This window comes from Bubalus kerabau, chromosome 7 (assembly GCF_029407905.1).
Source record: "Bubalus kerabau isolate K-KA32 ecotype Philippines breed swamp buffalo chromosome 7, PCC_UOA_SB_1v2, whole genome shotgun sequence".
NCBI classification, from domain to species: Eukaryota; Metazoa; Chordata; class Mammalia; order Artiodactyla; family Bovidae; genus Bubalus; species Bubalus kerabau.
In genome coordinates this window covers 42,653,519-42,675,846 of record NC_073630.1, presented here as the reverse complement: position 1 = coordinate 42,675,846, position 22,328 = coordinate 42,653,519, and the positions used below count along the sequence as shown (strand labels likewise).

Sequence of the window (22,328 nt, the reverse complement as noted above, 5' to 3'; positions counted from 1 at the left end):
TAATAACTAGTGGAACTACTGCACTACAAAATAGCTGAAACCATCCAGGTAGGTCATTTGTTCCTTTTATTTCAGGATGTGGAGGGTTCATTAGCATAAGTATCTGTTCTATGTATCTGTCCTGTGGAGTCTTCTCTTTGCTTTTGCTTCAACTACTCCCACACCAAGCTGTAGCTGACTCCAAAAAACATTACTTGCTTTCAAGAATTTTTTTCTGAGCTCCATAATTTTACATTTAACTATTTTCTGGATTTTTGTCCTTGGTTGTTGTACTTGAAAACTGAACTCTTCATCTTATGCCTTCCCAAACTTCCCCACCAGAATGGATTATGCCAACATATACCTGGGAATCGCCCTTGAATTCTCTCTCTTTTGTTTTGTCCCCATCATACTATTAAAACAGCCTCAAAATCTTGTCACTTTCCTCACCCAAAGGCCTTAAAAATCTTCATTTATGCTTGTAAAATGAATACAAAAGACTTATGCTTGTTTTAATTTTCCATGACAGCAAAATCTGAGACAAGGAACTTAGGTGTGGATAGATGAGTGGTGAGGTGCCCAGGTAGCAGGATTAAGAGGGCTGGAAAAGTGAGCCAGGGAAAGAAGAGAAGGTGATCACAGGTGAGCCAGTGTGCTGGTTCCCACTGTGAGTAACAGAGCTCAACGCTGCTGGGGCAGTTTTGCAGAACCATGGATATAGAAGGAGCCTCTGAGCTTTCCCCCTGCAGGATGTGGGGTCGGTCTGTATTCCCTTAATCCTTCTCCCATCAGTTGAAATGGTGGCTCCAGGAGTGCTCACTCTCCTGAACTTCAGGGCCAACCTGCAAATATGTCCTGAGACAGAAAAGCAGAGATAAGTGAGGCCCTGAAAGTAGCATGCTCCCCGTGTGCACAGAACTCCCCAACAGAGCTGCAGCTGAAATCAGAGTATTGGGCAAAGAAGGCCTTTCAACCCCTCTCCTCTTCAGGCTTCCCCTCCCCAAAGCATTCTAAACACTGTCCCCAAAATAATCTTTCTTACTTCTTCGTCCATTAATAGAATACAAATTTCTTAAGTGCATTCCATTTGCCAGGCACATTCCTATGTATTGATGAATAAGGGCAGTTTTTAATGTCAGAGAAATTTACGTTCTAAAAGGAGGCAGATATAAACAAGCAAGGAAGGAAAAATACAGTATCTAAGAGCGGCTGATTTTATATAGAGAATTAAAATGCATATGTAAAGTAAAGACTGGTTAGATACTTTACATTATTTAGAAGGCTATTTCAGAGGAAAGGAAAAAAACAAATGGCTGACTGAGGTCACTGGGAATGGCAATGCAGATAACTAGATGGATTCACAATATGTTTAAGAATTAGGGTCAGTGGAATGGCTGTGAATTGGATGTAAAGGGTAAGAAAAAGAAAAATAGGGAAGATGCTTAAATGTTTAGCTTGAGCACTCAGTAAATGTTATTGCCATTTTGAAGACAACAAAACCTGGGGGAGGAGTGAATTTCAGGAGGAAATAGTGCATTTCTGTTAACTCATGTTAAATTTGAGATGATTATTAAGCATACCTGTGGAGATGTCAAACTTTTGTGTGACGTTATTATTCTCCCACTTAAAAAATCCTTTTAGAACACTATTTGCCCTTAGGGTAAGGTCCAAACTTGTTGGTAGGACATATTTGGTACTCACCAAACCTTCTGTCTCATCCATCTACACAGTCTAAGATTCAGTTATATTGATATCTGTTTGCAGTCCTCAAAATGCCACTGCTTTGCCTCCTCAAACCAGTGTACCTGTTTGCCTCTGTACCATCTTTCTGTTCTTTCTTACTCATTCACAGTCTTCCAGACTTAGTTCTGATTTTATCCTTCACAGACCTCTCTTGATAATGCTGTGCCGAGTTGATTTCATGCCATCCTGGGTGAATACCTTATATTCAGTCATGTTCTCTGTACTTCTCTCTAACAAAATGCTTAATACACTGTGCATTGTATTTTGTCCATTATTCATCTTTTTCCTACTTAGCTGATGCGCAGGAAAACTGTATTTTCAGCTTTTTACACTGTGCCACAGTAGTATCATATTTCTGATGCTGTTGTTTGAATAAATTACTTAATAAATGAATGAACAGATGAAAAATGAGTGAAAAATATAGAAATAGGTAAACATCTATACATCTTAAAAAATAATATCAGTTTTCCTTTATTAGTTTGGTTCTCCCCTTGAAAGTTTATACCATGTTTTAAGAAGACTGAAAAAAAAATAACTTCTTAATGTGTGGGAGTGCTCAGTCATATCTGACTGTTTTGCAACCTCATGGACTGTAGTCCACCAGGTTCCTCTGTCCATGGGATTTTTCCAGGCAAGAATACTGGAGTGGGTTGCCATTTCCTCCCCCAGGGGATCTTCCCATCCCAGGGATCAAATCCCTGTCTCTTTCATTGCAGGCAGATTCTTTACCTCTTGAGCTATCAGGGGAGTCCCAACTTCTTAATAGTTAATTTTTAAAAATTAACTATCTAAGTTCTTTTGCTGTGTGCTTAGCCACTCAGTCGTGTCAAACTCTTTGTGACCCCTTGAACTGTAGCCTGCCAGGCTCCTCTGGTTCATGGGGATTTTCCAGGCAAGAATACTGGAGTGTGTTGCCATGACCTCCTCCAGGAGATCTTCCCAAGTCAAGGATCAAGCCCAGGTCTCCCACATTGCAGGCAGATTCTTTACCATCTGAGACAGCAAAGCCTAAGAATACTGGAGTGGGTGTCCTATCTCTGCATCCACTTGTCCATCCATCATCTGTCCATTCCTGGGAACTTCCCAACCCAGGAATCAAACTGGGGTTTCCTGCATTGCAGGCGGATTCTTTACCGGGTGAACTACCCAGGAAGACCCTAAGTTCTCTTATGAAAATACATAGTGAAAAGAAAAAAATATATAGCATTCATTTGTATGTATTATTAGTACTCTGCTTCCCTCCACCCTCCAAAAACGTAGCTTAATATAGCAAACAGAGGTAAAGAATAAGAGAATAAAGTATACTTTGAAGCAGATGAAGAAATCATGGAAGATTTAAGTGTTAGTAAACAAAATAAAGCCTCAGTCTACTCAATTTTCACAAGGTTCACAGCTAATCAAAAGGCAAAGAAGTATGTGGAAATATACATTATAAAAGCCAATTTAAAGATGGAATCATCAATTTTAAGATTTACACGATCCATTGGATAAAAACCCATTTAAAAAATATTGAGTTCAATTAAAGTATTTCTGAATCAATAAATAAATCCCCTCTGATCAAGAGAACAGTTTGTTTAAGCAGGTTTATCCAGGATGGATTCTAGTGTTCTTTCCACTTATAAAAGAATATGACACAATTATGGCATATCTAAGACTAGGTTTGTGTATCAGTTCAGTTTCAGAGAAGCAGGACTTCCAGGATATACAGTTACATGAGATTTGCTATAGAAATTTGACCATATACAACCATAGGATCAGGCTAAATAGTTTCTGTAAGCATATTGAATTCACACCCAGTGCTAAAGTTTAAAGTCTACAGGACATGCCATTGGGAAAGGAAGACAATATAAAGTGGAGGAACACTAGAATGAACTGGGAATACAAGCCACAGCTGGGGCCCTGGAGGACAGACTTAAAACTGTATCAGTTCTTTCTAACTCTGCTCCTTATGTTCTAACTGTCTTGCAGAACCCAGAGCTAAACACATACACTTGGACCAGGAGGCAAAGCAGATGAAGGTGGATCTCAGGGAAGATGGAGTAGTTGCAGGTTTGGTCATTGCCTTATATCAATGGGTGCACCAGCAGATAAAAATATGTAGGTGGCTACAAAAGGGTGTTTGCTTCACTTGTATACTTCAAATTTCACACAAGAATCTTCCTTGTGGTCCATACTGGTAGGAAATATATAGGAACAGGAACTCCAGGAAAGAAAGCTCAGTTTAGGCAAGTTGATACATTTCTAAAGCCAATGTAATCTGTTTGGCATGATAGAGTTACACATCTATTATGTAATGAGTGAATGGTTGAACATCTGGGGTAGACTGATGGATGGACAGGTGGATGCAGGAATATATGCATAGGTCTCTGCCTTCTTGCCAAAGGCTATTTCTTTGCCAGTCTTCTATGTAAAAGCCTTATCACTCATTCAGATCATTTGTACTCTATGAAAACAATGCATGATTATTATTAGAATTAACATATATTAAGATTAAATATTAACAGGAGGTCAACTCAAAGTTTACAGTTAAAGATCTAGCTTTAATATTAAAAGCTAACCCTTACCAAGCAAGTATTTGGTTACATTAACGATCTGATTTAATTTTCACAAAGACTTATAAGGTAGGGATTGATGTTATCCCCATTTTGAAAAGTAACGCTTGGAGAGGTTAAATATGAAAATATTTCTCTGTCTAGTGCTTTGTGATTCTATTTCTTTTAGGGACATCTCTTGGCAATGAGGATGTGTGTGTGTGTCAGAAAGTGTGTCTGGTTCTGATGTCCACAATGGAGCGATAGCACTGGATTCAGACATGCCAGTGCCAGATATATATCTCTTTCCTGTTCTCATAATAGTTAATTATGTAAATATAAGGGACATAGGAAAAAGACTTTTATTTTTTTCTTCCAAAGGACAAGAGTTCAGTTTTGTTTTTATGATTATTGAGATGAAATTTATTTGTTCCTAATTTTGGCCTTTATAACCTGATACCCAAAGTGTATGGCTCATCTCCTGAGCAATCTTATCAGTAGATGTGATAGATTGCCTAAAATGATGCCATTCTGCACACCAGTACCAAAGCAGAGAGTTGAGTGGATTATTCTGAATTCCAGGACAAAGAACATAAATATAAAACCAATTTGGATAAAATATCTGATCAAAGTCAACAATGGAGTCATAATAAGTTTATTGCCTCTTTAATTATTTGAGTGATGGACAAATAGACTCCAAAGGAACTGTTTAATTTTATACATTTTATTTAGTCAGACTCAAATAATACTCTCCCAATAGAGAAAAGGGAAAACATGCAAATAGAGAATTAGTTCCACCTACATAAACATATTTTGAGTTTATTCTGTGATAATTGCTCTTCCATATTAATTTGTTAGAATAGCTCAAGTTGAAAGCAAAATAACACATTTGAGTCAGTTCCAATGAGGTGGGTAGCCTATTATACAGAGTGAAGTAAGTCAGAAAGAGAAAAACAAATATCATATTAATGCATACAAATAGAATGTAGAAAGATGGTACTGATGAACCTATTTGCAGGGCAGCAATGGAGATGCAGTCATAGAGAACAGACTGGACATAGTGGGGGAAGGAGAGGAAGGGACGAATTGAGAGAGTAACTCTGAAGCTTATACATTACCATATGTAAAATAGCAAAACATAGCCAGTGTGAACTTTCTGTATGGGAATATAGCAAATGGGATAGATAGTGGGAACGTGCTGTATGATGCAGGGAGCTCAAACCCAGTGCTGTGTGGCAACCTAGAGGGTAGGACGGGGTGGGAGGCGGGAGGAAAGTTCAAAAGGCAGGGGACACATGTATACCGATGGCTCATTCACGTTGATGTATGGCAGAAACCAACACAAGGTTGTAAAACAATTGTGTCAGTCGCCCAGTCATGTCTGAACCTCCAATTAAAAGTAAATATATTTTTTAAATAAATAAATGAAAAGAAAAAATAAAAGTTGATGTTATTATTTAGTCATTAACTGAAGGTTACTGAGATTTCATGTATTCTCTAGAAATTTTCTACTCAAAAATCATTTTAAAAAATTTTAAGGGGACATTAAAATCACCAGAGCAAAACTCATTGAACAAGCTTTTTATATGTGTTACTAAATGACTTATGCAAACAGTTTCTCAACAGTTGTCACGGAGAAAGCACTGTTCTGACCATTTTAGATTTGGACATGTTTCCTCCTAAAAGAGAAGGATTAAAGTTTGTGAACACCTGTGATATTTCAGGCCCTGTGTTGATAATGCATAGTGATCATCTAATTTAATTAAGCCAAAGCATAAGAAGTACTTAAGTTTTTACTCAATAAACTTGAAATATTATACACAGTTTTGTTGTCAAAGGCATTCTCCCAGACACACTGTATAACACACTGGAGTAATTTATGGATTAATTGATTAATTCAATTCAACCTAAAAGTTTTTGACTATCTACTATGTGCCTGACACTGAAAATGAAACAATGAATCGAATATTTCTTCCCAAGGCCTTGAAGCCTAGTAAAAAAGTCAAGGATACTGGTAATAAAGTATAATTAAGTACAGAAAGTACTACTACTATAGGTATAAGAGGGAAAATATATTGGAAACAGAGGAGAGAATGAAAAATTCCTGATGCGCTTTCTCTTTAGAATAAAGAAAATTACAAACACTTGGTTAAGTATGAAGCCTAGGGCAGAACTGGTGGCAGAGGATGGTGGTTCTTTCAGTGGGACTAGAATGAAAATTCGGAGAAGGCAATGGCACCCCACTCCAGTACTCTTGCCTGGAAAATCCCATGGGTGGAGGAGCCTGGTGGACTGCAGTCCATGCGGTCTCGAAGTACTGGACACAACTGAGTGACTTCCCTTTCACTTTTCACTTTCATGCATTGGAGAAGGAAATGGCAACCCACTCCAGTGTTCTTGCCTGGGGAATCCCAGGGACAGGGGAGGCTGGTGTGCAGTCCATGGGGTCGCACAGAGTCGGACATGACTGAAGTGACTTAGCAGCAGCAGCAGCAGAGGTTGGATTATCATATGGCTCCTTATAGACAGTAACAGAGACCCAAATGTTCTGTAGGTGGCACATTTCTTACCCAGAAGAGAACTACAGGTCAGAGTTGGTTTTTAACATGACGAGTTTATAGTTAACTAAATCTACATGCAATGATATAAACTTTAGTTTGAAAACAGAACTGACTCAAACACTTCAAAATATCGATTAGTAACTGGAACTAATAGCTTATGGATTTCATTCCTCAGTAGTGGTGTGTCCTGAATCAGTCATTACGATTTCATTATCCATTCCATCATCTGCAAAATGAATGTAATGTTATTCATCATGCAAAATTCTCACGTGCTTAATGTGAAGTTTCTGGAATCATGTATATGAAATTGCTTTGTAAACTTTTAGGCCCTCTAGAAACTCTGCTTTCATCATCATGATAGCCCTTCGATTAAAATCCACTTTTAACTCTAAACAATGGGATTCTACACCACCTCATTCTGATGTTGAGATTAAACTACCTTATTTGAAAAAGATCAGAAATGGTCTTCAAACCGCCTACATAGTACCATGCACTTCTACACATAGCATCAGCATATGAAGACTGAGTACTCATTTGAGGCTGTGCCAAGACTCTATCTGACAAAGCCATCCTTAGACTTCATAAGGCATCAACACTCCCTGTGAGGGCATAACAAAAGCCCTTTTGTAGCTCAGGAAAGCAGAATTAAAAATGGAAACAGTCAGAGACCTTCTTTTATGTGGAAGAGGGAAAAAAAAAGTCTAGTAATACAGGAGGAAAGAAAATTCAAGGACAGTGATCATAATCTAATTAAGGTCTATAATTACAAATTCAGTACATTTAATAAAGAAAAATTTGCATGCTCATTTAAATAAAATCAATCTTTTAATGGAGCTGAAAAGCATAGGTGAAAACCACTATTACTTATTAACTGAGAAAAGCATCTAAGAAATCTTCTTAGTGCATTCCCTGAAAACCATATACCTTGTGAGGTAGTAAAAACAGGCAGAGAAAATATATTCCAAAATCATTATTTAAAGGAACAAAACATTTTTGAAAAGGTAAACACGTTGACAGTGAAGTTTAAAAAACAAAATTATACACCTGAATTGATTGTATAAATATAAAAAGAAAATAAAATGTTTTATATGGTAAGAGGAACAGAGGAAATTAAGGTATATGAACTCTAACACAGGACTTTTAACTATCAATAACTAAGATAGGACAATACCTATAGCTTATATAATTTCATTATTCTAAGAAAAATTAGAAAATAATTCTCCTTGCCCATCAAAATTTTGAATGGATTGCTGTTTACTAATATGCCGTCAAAGTTACTAAGGAGGTTTTTTTGTTTTAACTCAAAATCACACCACTTCAATGTTCCAAATGCCTAAAAGAATATATATTAATTTTCTAGCACTGCCATAATAAAATATCTTAGATTAAGTTGCTTAAACAACATAGATTTATGTTCCCTCAGTTCTGGAGGCTAGGAAGTCCAAGATCAGGATGCTGGTATAGTCAAGTACTGTTGAGGGTTCTCTTCCTGATTTGCATGTGACTGCTATCACTCAATGGGTTGCCATTTAATGTGCTCAGGCAGCCTTTCCTAGGCGCTGGCAGGGGAAAAAGGGAAGGGAAGACTGAGGAGAAGGAGGGGAAGAATGGAAGAGGAAGAAATCTCTCTTCCTCTTCTTATAAAGCCACCAGTCCTATAGGATTAGGGCTCCACCCTTATGACTTCATTTAGCCTTCATTACCTCCAAATACAGTTACATTGGGGGAGAAGGCAATGGCATCCCACTCCAGTACTGTTGCCCGGAAAATCCCATGGATGGAGGAGCCTGGTAGGCTGCAGTCCATGGGGTTGCTAAGAGTCGGACACGACTGAACGACTTCACTTTCACTTTCCCCTTTCATGCATTGGAGAAGGAAATGGCAACCCACTCTAGTGTTCTTGCCTGGAGAATCCCATGGATGGAGTAGCCTGGTAGGCTGCAGTCCATGGGGTCGCACAGAGTCGGACACGACAGCACAGTTACATTGGAGGTTAGGGCTTCAGCATATGTATTTGGGGGAGACAAAACATGGTCCATAGCACCAACAGATATTAAACATGTCTAAAAATTCATAAAATTTTTTCAATAAATGGTCTTCTTCTTGGTATTCCAGTTGTAGAGACAAACATTTTTCTAAGGCAGTCTTGAGTAAAAATTCGGGAGAGTAGGAAGCTGGATCAATAATGTCCTAAAGGCATGATGAACCACAGGTGAAATTAATCCTTACCAAATGAAAGGAGCTAGGAGAATCTGTATTTTCACTCAAGAATTTGGTTAGTTTGAGGATTGCTTGTAGTTTTAGTTTGTGAATTTACCAATCTACCTGTGGATGGAAACCAGCTTTAACCAGAAAACCTAAATGAGAGCAAGTAAATCTTTTCCCAGAGAGTATAAATTCACCAAAGGCAATCTGATTTACTTTGTTTATAAAGGAGACAAAAAAAAATAAGCGTTGGAAAGCTTTATATTTTCTCAGTTTCTGAAACTCTTTCATGGTAGGAGGTTAGTGATATGGAAAACAGTTAAGTAAAATCAAATTCTATTTTTACTTTCTCTATTCTTCAGTTATTTAACCCCTGATTTTCTGAACTAGACAAATCTGCATATGTCAAACACTCTACAGTAGTGAAAAAGATTGAATAATAGATGTTTGTATTTATTAGAAATGCTTCAGTCTCCAAATTCAGACAGTTTTATAGTGGTTAAAGGACATTAACTTTGGAACTAACTTTCAGCAATTTTTTGCTATTGACCTTGGTCAAGTAACTTGAGTGTTCTTATCCTCAGTTTCCTTAGCCATAAATCAGATATAGGAATAACACCTGATTAAGAAGGTTGTGATGAGGATCAAAATAGTTACCAACCTTCAAAGAAACGTCATGCAGTTAGCAAATATTAGTTGCTCTAGTACTAACCTACTAAATGCCTCCTACTTCTACTACGACTAGTATTAGTACTGCTGCTGCTACTACGACTATTATCATTATTATTTGATAATTTAGAGGATACTGAATCACGCGAATACACCGGGATTCTTGGCCCCCGGAGGAGAAGAATTCAATCCGGGGCCAGAGACAAGGCTTGATTGCTCAGAGCTTTTGTGTAATAAAGTTTTATTAAAGTATAAAGGAGATAGAGAAAGCTTCTGACATAGGCATCAGAAGGGGGCAAAAAGAGTACCCCCTTGCTAGTCTTTAGCTGGATGTTATATAGTCACTAGCAGTCTGTTAATGAAAGAAAGGAATGTCTTGTAATTCAGAACAGCACCAGGCCCCTCGCCCATAAGATGCATTTTGGGATAATCTTGGGCCATAAAATAATTAACTTGAATCTTAAAGAAGGGCAGACCAAGATACAAATAGTTTCATTTACATAGATTAGGGGAACAATATCTGAGTATAACATACTGGTTTGTCAAGTAGGTTTTGGGCCAAGAGGCGGAACCGACTTGGAGACAGAGTTTGGGGTAAAGGCGTAGTACATTAGCATAGCTTAAGACAAACATTTCCATAAGAAAAAGGCATTGGTTATCTCTAGGCTCAAGAATAGCTAACTTCAGGAGAAACCAGGTGTCATTATGGCAACACAGTATTTTAAGAGAAACCTCTCTTTAAATTTGTATAGAGAAGGAAAAAAATATTGCTAGTTTGTTTCCTCCTGCCGCTTAAGAGAGATAAAAATGTCTGACATTTGCAGGCTATTTCTTCCATTTGGAGACCCCTGGCCTTCCTGCCTGTTACCCTCTCAATATCTGCCACCATTCAGTCTTCTGGTGATCCAGTATAAATCAGTAATGAATTTTCTATCTTTATATCTGGCAACAGGTAAGGCACTGCATGGGAAAGAGAACAAATGTAACTGTATCTATTACTATCAGTGGACTAGAATTTAGCTGGTGAAATTACCATAAATATTTTCAAAAGCTCTTTAGAAATGGAAATTGATAAAAGATAAGCACCTAAGACAGAACCTAAACATTTCGTTTAAGGTCTCAGAGCAATGAGCAACTGAGTTGATACCAGAGTTCAGTCACCTGATTGGAGCGTCAGGTTGACTCCTCTGAGCCACATGTCAGTTATGAGAACCTCACAATGATGATGGGAAGGGGTATAACTGTGCCAGACAGGGCAGAGTACTAACAGCCCCTAGAGATAAACCAGACCAGGGACCTCCAGCCCCATTAGGGCTGGACTTTTACCAATTCAGTATACAATTGCTCCACAGCTTTAGCCAACAGGTCAGGGATGGGTAATGTGGAGCATAGTCCAAGGGACAACTGAATGGTGTTTTATTTATTTATTTATTTTTTTGGTTTCATGTCTATAGACAATACCTCTTCCTTATGAGTCCAGCCTGAGTAGGACTGACAATGATCTCTCTGGAACAGAGATTTCAAACTTGCCCACAACACAAGTGTCTTTCATTTCCAAATGAACTCAACATTTTGTCTTATATACATATGATGCAGTCTCTGGATCAGACCTAGCTTATGAGGTTAAATAAAAGTAAAAGCTTCAGTTTCCATGCATACCAGAGATGCCACTGCAGTGTTTCATGACTTTCTGGAGAGTGCATTGGCAAAGGAAGTAATCACTGTACTGTAATTTTTGTATAATATTTATACATTCCATACCCTGACTCCTACCTATAAACACTTGAAGGGAATCATAAGCACAGTTAATGACATATTAGAAGTAAGGCTTCTGTTTCCTAAGGACATTCCCCAAGGCAGTTGTTCAAAGGGAACTTGGAATTTTCCATCAGAAATTTTTTCCTTCTTAATAATGATCTCATGTGACATGCATTCCAGTTTTTGTTTTTGGTTCCTTTTTTTTTTTTTTTTTTTTTGATTGATCTTACACTCTGCATTCTATGGGAAATTCTATTTCCACAGATTCTGAACTTCAGTCTCAGAAATTCTAGGAGGTTAGTAAGACATCTTCTAGTGGAATGTATTTGATCTACAATATAGCCTAATCAAAAGACATTCAAAGCCAGATATCAAGAGCAAGGCACAGGCCTGCTCAGCATCAGAACAGACCAAAACCCAGAGTACTCTGGTCTGGTCCCTCCTGTTAGCTCCGTGAAGGATAAATCACGTGCCCCAACAAGTGTTGGGGCCACCGTTTGCCAGCTAGATCTGTTTTCTCCCAGGTGAAACTCAGAATTTAATGTCATTAAAAAAAACCAAACAAACAGTAAATGTGACATATTTTAAACATCCAAGAGACTTCACAGCTTCTCAAAGGGAGTAGATTTTCATGTTGAATTCTAGTTGTAAACTTAGGTTGAAATATTTGTCTCTGCTTCTTATGCACCCAGTCGAGTGGCTGACATCCAGGGCACTGATACGCGACCAGACTGTGAGAAGCTTTGGACAACTGGCTCTTTACTTTAAAAGGGTACTTTTATTTGCTTCAAAAAATGACTTTTACACTAACATTTTAATTACCGAAAAGCCCCAAACTCTCTTTTTAAAACATATTCATTTAATATATTTCAGAATAAGTGAAGAATTCCATTTTCTTTCTAAAATAATCCAACTGTAACTGCTAAAATGTACTCCCTAGAATAAAGAGAGGAAGTCTAGCTATAAAACCCTTTTTGAGTTATTCTAATAATAAGGCAAATATATGACATGTTGGGCAGGAGGAAAAATGTGTTTTTTAAATATTTTTTTAATTCAACATTATTTTGTCCTGTCAATCTTTCAAATCAGTTTATATATGAAGCTAGATTGTATAGGTTCCTAACAAGTGAATTTCTTCTTGTCTTCCTCAGTTTCTTTGATCAAACAAGTGAGGAGAGGATTAAAAATATTATTGTATGGATTTTTATGAGAATTAAGTATGTTAATAAACATAAACCATGTAATAAGCACTCAATAAATATAATATATCATTGTTAGTAACATTATTAGATTCTTTCAAAAATCTGAACATATTTTTCTTCCAACTTTGTTTCTCTGGGTATCTAAATTATAGTGTAAAAAACTATACACTTCCTCTGGGAGATCAGTTCACTCAATCAGGACAGATATGGCAAATGTTTTCCAAATAAACACAAAGGGCTTCCCTCATAGCTAAGTCTAAAGAATCTGTCTGCAGTGCAGGAGGCCCGAGTTTGATTCCTGCTTTGGGAAGATCCACTGAAGAAGGAAATGGCAACCCACTCGAGTATTCTTGCCTGGAGAATCCCATGGACAGAGGAGCCTGGCAGGTTACAGTCCATGATTTTACAAACATTTGACACAACTGAGTGACTTTCACTCACTATATGTTTGTATTTTTTCTTTACAGAATAATATACTTGCTTGTTATGTGACCTCCTGAAAGGCAGTTTTCTGAGCAGATACCTTCCTCCTTTTTTAGAAATATATTTGCACCAGGTAAGAAAAAACAGGAACATAATATTTTCTGCTAAAAGATTACTTTCACATATATTGTCTTAAAAAAAATCTTCTTCAACAAGAACAACATCAAAAATCCTCTTTGAATATAAGAACAAATAATCTTGGAGCATAGCCAGATTTGGCAGATTCAGGTCTGTGTGTTATCCATCTATCTATTTAAATTCTGTCATCTAGTAAGAGATGTAGGGATATAAATTAAATGAAATTGGAGACTCATTCGGGGTCCTGACAGAAAACTGATATAAGCAAAAAGGAGCAATTAAGAAGATTTTAATGATAGGTCTACTTATTACCCAAGGGCAAGATTCAGGAAACCAACAAGAGATGATACAACAATGGCAAGATTCTTCTAAGCTTCCCTCAACTTGAAGAGGCCAAGGAGGGACCAGCAGTAGGAACCAGGCAAGCTCTGGAAGATGTCTGTTGGATGCAGGCTGTGGCCATTCAGCCCCTGTCAACTTATCACTTCGTCAGGAAGGAGCTGAGGTAATGTGTCCCATGCTTTCTCTTCCACTTTTCATACCTTGCCAGGGCTGCTCATTGGCCAAATGCAAACAGAAGCCAGAAGTCAAAGGACTTCAGATGATGCAGTCAGGCAGTTAGCTTCCCCAGAGCTCATAATAAGGGAGAAACAAAGGAAAGTAGATTTGGAATAGCAAACATCCCACAAAGTGAAGAGTCACTCTGGAGAATGCACTGATGGGTTTCACTTTTGTAGCCTTTCTCATGTTATGAAAGAATTCTGGAAGCTGGTGTTAAATACGGGCTCCCCGTGACTCAGTGGTCAAGAATCCACCTAGCAATGTGGGAGACATGAGTTCAATCCCTGATTTTGGAAGAATCCACAGGCCATAGAGCAACTAAGCCTGAATGTCACAACTATTGAGCCTGTGCTCTGGGGCCTGAGAACTGCAACTAATAATAAAGCCCACAAGCCCTAGAGCCCATGCTCCACAGCAAGAGAAGCCACTGCAATGAGAAGCCTGCACACCACAGCTAGAGTAGCCCCCACTCGCTACAACTAGGGAAAGCCCATGCAGCAGCGAAGACCCAGCACAGCCAAAAACAAATGAATAAAATTATATAAAAAATTAAATTAAACACAGGCTTCAAGCTTCCCAAGAGCCTCTCCAAATCAGAGTTTCAGACTGAAAACACAATAAATAAACAAACAACAGCATAGACTAGTTATACCTTTATGTCTGAAGGATTTTCCAGTTTCAAATATCAAAGAGAATTTGAATTAAACTAGTTTTAGATACTCTATCACTTTTGACTAAAGAAAAAATATATTCATGATAGTTTAGTTATTTCTTCTCTAAAACAGGAATCTCCTAACCCTTTTATCATAGACTCTGTCAAAAAAAAAAATGAAAAATTGAGCATATGGTCCTAGTATGTGTGAACTTATTAATGAATAAGTTCATTATTAACTTATATTCTAACATCGTATATACATCATTAAATATGATGCCAAAGGAAAAGTGGAAAGTAATAGCAGCGAAAACAAGACAAACACAGAGTTTAATATTTTCTCCCCCATCCCAGAGCACATCTTATTTTCCCAGTTTATTCAAGCTTCAGAGATTCCTTCACTCTGAAGAGACTCTTAAGAGACAACTATGACTCCACACACCACCCAATGTATTCTACCCCATACACTGATTACCAGTTAGGATCTTAATGGAGAACACAGCTACCAAAATTTGGACAGTCTGAAGGATCAGAAAATGCTAAACAAATAACTTGCCTCCCTGAGCCGTTGCTAAGCGTGGTCAGCACTTGTTTCATGGTAACACTGCAGAGCAGTCTCATCTCCATGTTACAAAATTAGATGCAGAAGCAAAAGTAGAAGGTTTTAGGAACTGATTCAAGATAACCTTTTGCTGCCAGAAAGCCCAGATTTTCTGAATTCTAGTTGAACATTCACTGTCATAATACCAGGCTTCTTATCTAACAAATTTCCTATGGACTAAACAGGCATTTCACCACAGAAAGGTGTCTCTGTGAAAGGTATGTCATGGTCATAAGAGAAATAATTTGCTCAGAGAACTTAAGCTAGATGTCTGATGCATGTTTGGCCTCTTGGTTTCTGCTTTTCCTGCTAGGGCTGAGAGATTCTAGCATTTCTCACTGGAATGCCAGTCACTCTGGGCCAGGACTCCAATTATCATCGCATTTTTTTCCCCAGCACCTGACACAGCAGCTAGAAATATAGATTTATAATAAAATGCCCAAATAAATAGATGTTGACTCAACTGAAACATAACCCTGAGTATCTTCAAGGCAGTGAGAAATCTGGAAACCAGATTTTGGGAATTATCTCAAAATTTTCAAAACATACAAAATTTTTGAAATATACCAGGATTTTTAAAGAGCATGAAACTACCTCAAAATATCCCCTGTAGTTAATTGCAACAAAAGGAATGAATTCTTGGCCAGTAAGTCCACCTCGTTCACAGCTTTCACCAGTTAATAAGGTACAGTTCAATTCCATTTTGCCTCCAACTCCCTCTCATTAAGCTTGGCTCAGATTCAAGCCCCTGAGCCCCTCCCAGTGTCCCTGAATGGTCCTGATGTTTCACTTCACTAAAGAAGAGATTAATTTGTAGAAAGGCTTCAGCACATTCCTGGGTTGCTCAAGTGCACTTCTTTTCATAGAACAGGCTTTTGATTTTGCGCTTTAAATCAAAGGCAGAGAGCAAAAATTCCAAGTATGTATGGGCTTCCGACCTTTAAAAAAACAGGACTGTTCAGATGGAATCTGACACAGAAATACTCTAGCCTACTACCCTTGTTAGTTTGATTCTGCCTCAAGATACCCCCTTTCTTCTTTCTACTAAATATTGGCATTTCAATCAAGTCGGTGTTTGGCAAAGCATTAAACATAAGTGAAGCATTCGTTAGTAATTTATTCATATTGACATTTTAGGGTTTCAATTCATTGAAAAGACTCTGGTTAGGAGTGGCTCCAGTTAGGAAACCTGTTCAACGGAACATATGTTCATATACTATTCCTTGTGTCTGGGTCGTGGGAGATCATGTGTTTACTTGGACACTGACTCAGGCACTGTGAACAAAAATGATAGCATTCAGAAAAGCCACTTTTGAATACTTGTACAAACTTCTGAGTCACAGACATATGAATTAGATAGGAGCATGAAAAACTTGAAATACTTATAATTTGCCTTTGAAAGATTGATTTCATCTTTGAATCTTCTTTATTCCAATATCTCCATGGTTTTTTTTTTTTTTTAACTTGTTGATGTAGTTTTATGTAAAGCCTGTTGCAAGCAAAACAGCCCAGTAACAAGAAAGATTATATTCCTTGTAGAATAGAGATGTTGCTTTGATATTGTTCGGAATGTCTGCTAAATAAAATACCAGGTCACTCTGCTTCCTGGGTTTGATTCTATGTACACACACACACACAAACACACACACACACACCACACACACACACCACACACACACTTTAAGAAAAACAGTTTTAATAGGTTCTACACTCAATGCAATGATTCTTTAAGTTACAAAATTATTCTATCCCTCAATATTCAATAGGCCTTTTTAGGGGTGAATAAGAGATTGAGCAGGACTCCTAACTGATTGAAACATATTTACTAATAAATTGCATTTGAGAACCATTTTGACCTTTTTGAAATGCTCTCAATCTTACTTATTTTCAGATCCTTTGATCATATGAAAAGAGGTGCTCCAATTGATTCAAAGGGGGTGCCATTGAAGGTTGTGACAGAAATTTTATCACTGAAACGGGACCACATAACTTGAATTGTATAATAGGAGAAGCACTGATGAATTAGCCATAGGTACTATATCCTTAGGACTTCCCAGGTGGCTCAGTGGTAAAGAATCCGCCTGCCAATGCAGGAGACAAGGGTCCATCCCTGAGACAGGAAGATCCCCAGGAGGAAGAAATGGCAACCCACTCCAGTATTCTTGCCTGAAAAATTCCAGGGACTGAGGACCCTGGAGGACTAGAGTCTATGAGGTTGCAAAGAATCGGACCTGACTGACTGACTATGCACGCACTCTATCCTTTACTATAGTTCTAAAACCACAGCATCCTGTCCTTAAGTTGATGGTATTTAAACAGCACTCTATACGCTACCCAAACTCTCAATAAACAGCTTCCCTAATACTATCCTTGCAATCTATAGTCTCCTCTTTTTATCTTCATCAGAGTATAGGATCTGGGTTTCATAGCTTCTTCAATGTCTTAGACATCTGATTTAGTCAAATTTCTCTCAAGATGAAAGAAAGAAAAAACAGATTCCTGGAACTGAGATATTACTGGCAAATGATTTGACCTTTACTAATTCAAATGAGGGTAGCCATCCAACAAATCAAAGCCTGGGACTGGATGGTTTCACTGGTGAATCCTACCAATGAAATATTATTTAACTGTGAGAAAGAAGGAGTTCCTGTTGTTTACAATGACACGATAACACTTAAGGGCTAAGTGAAATAAGTCAGAGAAAAACAAATACTGTGTCATATCACTTGTATGTGGAATATTTTTTTTAAATGTCAAATTTAAAAAAAAACAGAGTGAGATAGTGGTTACCAGGGACTGGAGGGTGAGAAAAATGAGGTATGGTCAAAGGGCACAAACTTCCACTTGTAAGTTCTAGAGAATTAATATATAGCATGGTGATATTAGTTAACAATATTGTGTTATGTTTTGAAAGTTGCTAAGACAGTAGACCTAAAATATCCTCACCACAAAAATTAAATGGTAAATATATGATGTAATGGAGGTGCTAACACTATGATGGTAATTATTTTGCAATATATTATATATCAGTGTATCAAATCAACGTGGTGTATGATGGAATCTACATAATGTTATATGTCAATTATATATCAATAAAACTGGGAATAGAAATAATGACAGTATAACTCTGTGATACTAAAGATTTGACATTTGACATTCTTTTGAGTTGATTAAATGCAATACAACAAAAGAAAGAAGTGTCTTAAATATATAGTCTGGAATTAGAATAACTGAAAATTTTATCATTGAAACAAAACAAAAATCTGAAGTAAGGTGACAAAGAGCTGAGAGTGAAACCGCCACAGCAATATAGCTGTTTACTGCATGGCATGCTCTCTGCAGGGCGATACCCTTTAGGGACTGTATTTTAACATGAAGGTGATTTCATTCAGTGCCTCTTCTGAGTCTCTGCATTCATCCAAGAGGAAAGGGAGAAGAGGTATTTATTACAGAGGAATTTATCCCTAGGAGGAAAAAAAATGGGTCGAAACACTAGGGAGCAAAACTTTTAGAAAGAGGAGTAAAGAAGTTTGAGAAAAACTCTTTGCCACTGAATAAGTTCTTTTCTCTTTGCAATGCTTCTCCTCAGAGTTGCAATAGCAAGACAGGCCTGGGGTTGGTTTCCCTTCAGAGGGATCCCTGTCCAAGAAGGACTAAGGCGGAGACCAGAGCAGAAGAAACCCAGAACAGGGTGCTAGAAGAGCTGCTATCTTTCCTTAGAATATTTTAATTTATTGTTCTTCTTACTTCAGCATAAGAAGAACAACAGCAATCAGGGTAAAAATCTAGGAAAAGAGGCCACAGTGGCTTATGCACCTGCTCTTATTCTTGACTTTGTGCCCACTAATTACAATAATTAACACATATTTAACGTGGCACTTACTGGATACCAGACACTTTCTAAATGTTTTACATACTTTAACCCATTTAATCTTTTCATTTTATAGAAGAGAAGATAACTTACTTATTTAAGATCATACACCTTGTAAATAGAGATACGGTGTTCAAACCAAGCATTCTGAATTCAGGAGTCTATACACACAACCATCACACTGTTACTGTATGTAAAAAAGCCCTTTTTGCTCACATGAATTTAAACTTGAGCTAGGAAGTTCCCCACAGCCAAATATTAATAATAATGAGTAGATTTTTCTTGTTTATGAACCTTTGAGGGCTTGTAGAAAGATAGCTATAATTATGATAAAACACATCAGTTGTTTATGGAGCTCTTAATCCATAAGACAAATGTCTTTCTTGCCATGGTTTTCATGAATTTCAAGACTGAATCCTCGCAGTGTCAAAAATAGTCAAGACCTACTGTCCTAAGAGGTTATCCCAAAGTCCTGAAAAGTCACTAAATGCTTCCCAACCTACAACATCTCTTGGTTCAGCACCCTACTAATGACTCGCATTTATATTAATGCTGGATTTTTCTTTCTTTTGACTTCATTTCAATCTAATCTTTAAGCATTAAACATTGTTTAAAAATTGTACTAACTTTGTACAATTTCTACAGTATACTGTTAGGCTATCTTCTAGTTGATTAAAAAAAAAAAAAAACCTGTCCTCAAAAAGTCAGATTTGTTTAGAGATCCTGGGCTTGAGAAATAGTATAATATTTGAGAAGTAAGAACAGGCAAAAGATGAGGGGCTTTGAGAGGCTAGACTCTACTGAGAGTCACAGGAAGTCCCATATCACATCCTCCTTCAGACTACAAACAAACACAAACATCAGGGAGAAAGAATAAAGCAACATGCTCTCAAGAAACACATGATTATTATCATTAAACCACACTGCCCCCTGGCATACAGAAAGAGAAATAAAATCACCCAACAAGAAGAACCATTTACATGGAAAACAAGGTGTCCATGTGGAAACAAATCAATTACTGGAAAGTATACACCCAGACAATTTCTAAACAATGTCCAGCCATGATTAATTTTACTTTCAGAATCTCAACAAAGAAATATTGTCCATTCAAAATCTCCAGTCCTGCTGAGATCCTGGGACATTGCCAGTGGCTCAGCTGCTATTCACAAACCCTGGCAACCTGAGTCTGGAACTCTACACTTTTAGATTACCAGAAACGTTGCCAGGACATCATTCCTCTAGTCTTTACAGCCACTCTTATCCTTTTGGTAAAACAGAAACCAATGAGAATATTCTCTCCACAGTTCTGTTCACCATAGGAGCTTGTGGTTTATAAGTCAAACTCACCTAAGTGTATCAAGGACTTAATCACTAATCAAATTAAAGAGAAAGGAGAATCCAGGGTCAAGGCATAATATATAGAGAAGCTACAATAGTGGATTTTGTTGTCAAGTTCAAGTCTTGATTTCACCTTTTCTATGTCTTGATCTTTGGAAAATGACTTACCCCCTTTTTCTGAAGCTAGGTCTTCTCCTGGATGAAACTGAGATAATTAGAGTAGTAGCTGACTCAGTGAATCATCTACAGAGCTATTTGTACATGCTCAGTTGCTCAGTCATGTCCAACTCTTTGTGACCCCATGGACTGTAGCCCTCCAGTCTCCTTTGTCCATGGAATTTTCCAGGAAAGAATACTGGAGCAGGTTACCATTTCCTATTCCAGGGGATCTTCCCGACCCAGGGATTCAACCCACATCTCTTGCATTGGCAGGCAGATTCTTTACCACTGAGTCACTTGGGAAGCCCACCTTATTAGACCTTAGCATCATGTAATCTGTTAGCTTACTAGAAATGCAAATTCTTGGGTCCTGTCTGAGAACTTTGGATCTGAAATAGGGGACAGGATGTATTAGCTATGAATCTGTGTTTTAATAGCTCACCAGGATATTCTTGGCTTCCCTGGTGGCTCAGAGGATAAAGCGTCTGCCTGCAATGCAGGAGACCCAGGTTCGATCCCTGGGTTGGGAAGATCCCCTGGAGAAGGAAATGGCAACCCAGTCCAGTATTCTTGCCTGGAGAATCCCATGGACAGAGGAGCCTGGTGGGCTACAGTCCACGGGGTCGCAAAGAGTCAGACATGACTGAACGACTTCACACATTCACACACAGGATATTCTTATGCACACTAATGTTCAATAACCACTGATATAAAACATTAAATAAAATATGAATCCCTTATTACAGACCATGGAAGACAATACAGTCTCAGTCTATGTGAACTATTATTTTTATTAGAATAGAGGAGCAGAGATAAGTTTTGACATTTTGGTCAATGATTCAGGGGCTCAGATGGCTCCAAATGAACTACTAATAAAGATACCAGCAAGCTCTAAGCTAATAAGAAAGGGATTACAACTCTGACATTCTACCAGTTTCACTATTCAAGACCGCCATTTCATTTTAAGATTGTTTTATTCCTTTTGGCAATAATTCATTCTACTACAAGCCATAACCATCTGTACCTCCTTAGGACTGCCATTACATTTACCTAATGAAAAACATGACTGATTTGCAATGTATAAGTGCCCACTTACATAGCAATATGAATCACCAGAAAACTAGGAGTGATTGAAGAGAAAGGTAAATTTGAATGATGGTCTTTTTAAAAGAGCAGAGCTGCTAATCAATCCACCATGATACCAGAGAACTAAATTAAAAGGCTCCATGAGAATTTGTGAGGGCACCATGTTAACTTCACAAGAATGATTGGTGGCCACTACCAATATTGTCTCAGTTATAGCCTGAATTAGGTAATCTATGTGCGACTTAATTTCAGTAACTAGATAGGGAGAAAGATCCTTCCTCAGCTTACTTCTGGATACTCCAAAGTACCCACATGAGGGATCTCGGGAATGATATCCACTCACTACGATATTAAACAGGAAAAGTCAAGTAAAAGTATAATCTTTAATGATGGGCCTATAACATCATTGGGTTTTACTCTTAGAAAAACAAAATTCTTGGATTTAGGCTATCACAGGAACAAAATTTTATTGATTACAGAATGGAAGTTGCAATACATCAAGTCTGATTCACCAAACAAGGAATAACTTCTCTAGAAACCTGAAAGGAAGAGTACGTACATGGGACCCTATCCTACTATCAGTCAGATCAGTTCAGTTCAGTTGCTCAGTCATGTCTGACTCTACAACCCCATGGACTGTAGCACTCCAGGCTTCCTTGTCTATCACCAACTCCCGGAGTTTACTCAAACTCATGTCCATTGAGTTGGTGATGCCATCCAACCATCTCATCTTCTGTTGTCCCCTTCTCCTCCTGCCTTCAATCTTTCCCAGCATCAGGGTCTTTTCAAATGAGTCAGCTCTTTGCATCAGGTGGCCAAAGTACTGGAGTTTCAGCTTCAGCATCAGTCCT

The 22,328-nt window shown here is 37.9% G+C and overlaps 1 non-coding gene across 1 annotated transcript; it reads left to right on the top strand.

The window, feature by feature from the left end:
* The first annotated feature begins 20,849 nt into the window (after positions 1 to 20,849).
* On the top strand, positions 20,850 to 20,921 carry TRNAC-GCA (transfer RNA cysteine (anticodon GCA)). Its single transcript has one exon. It is a non-coding gene; the product is annotated as a tRNA-Cys (tRNA).
* Positions 20,922 to 22,328: the final 1,407 nt, after the last annotated feature.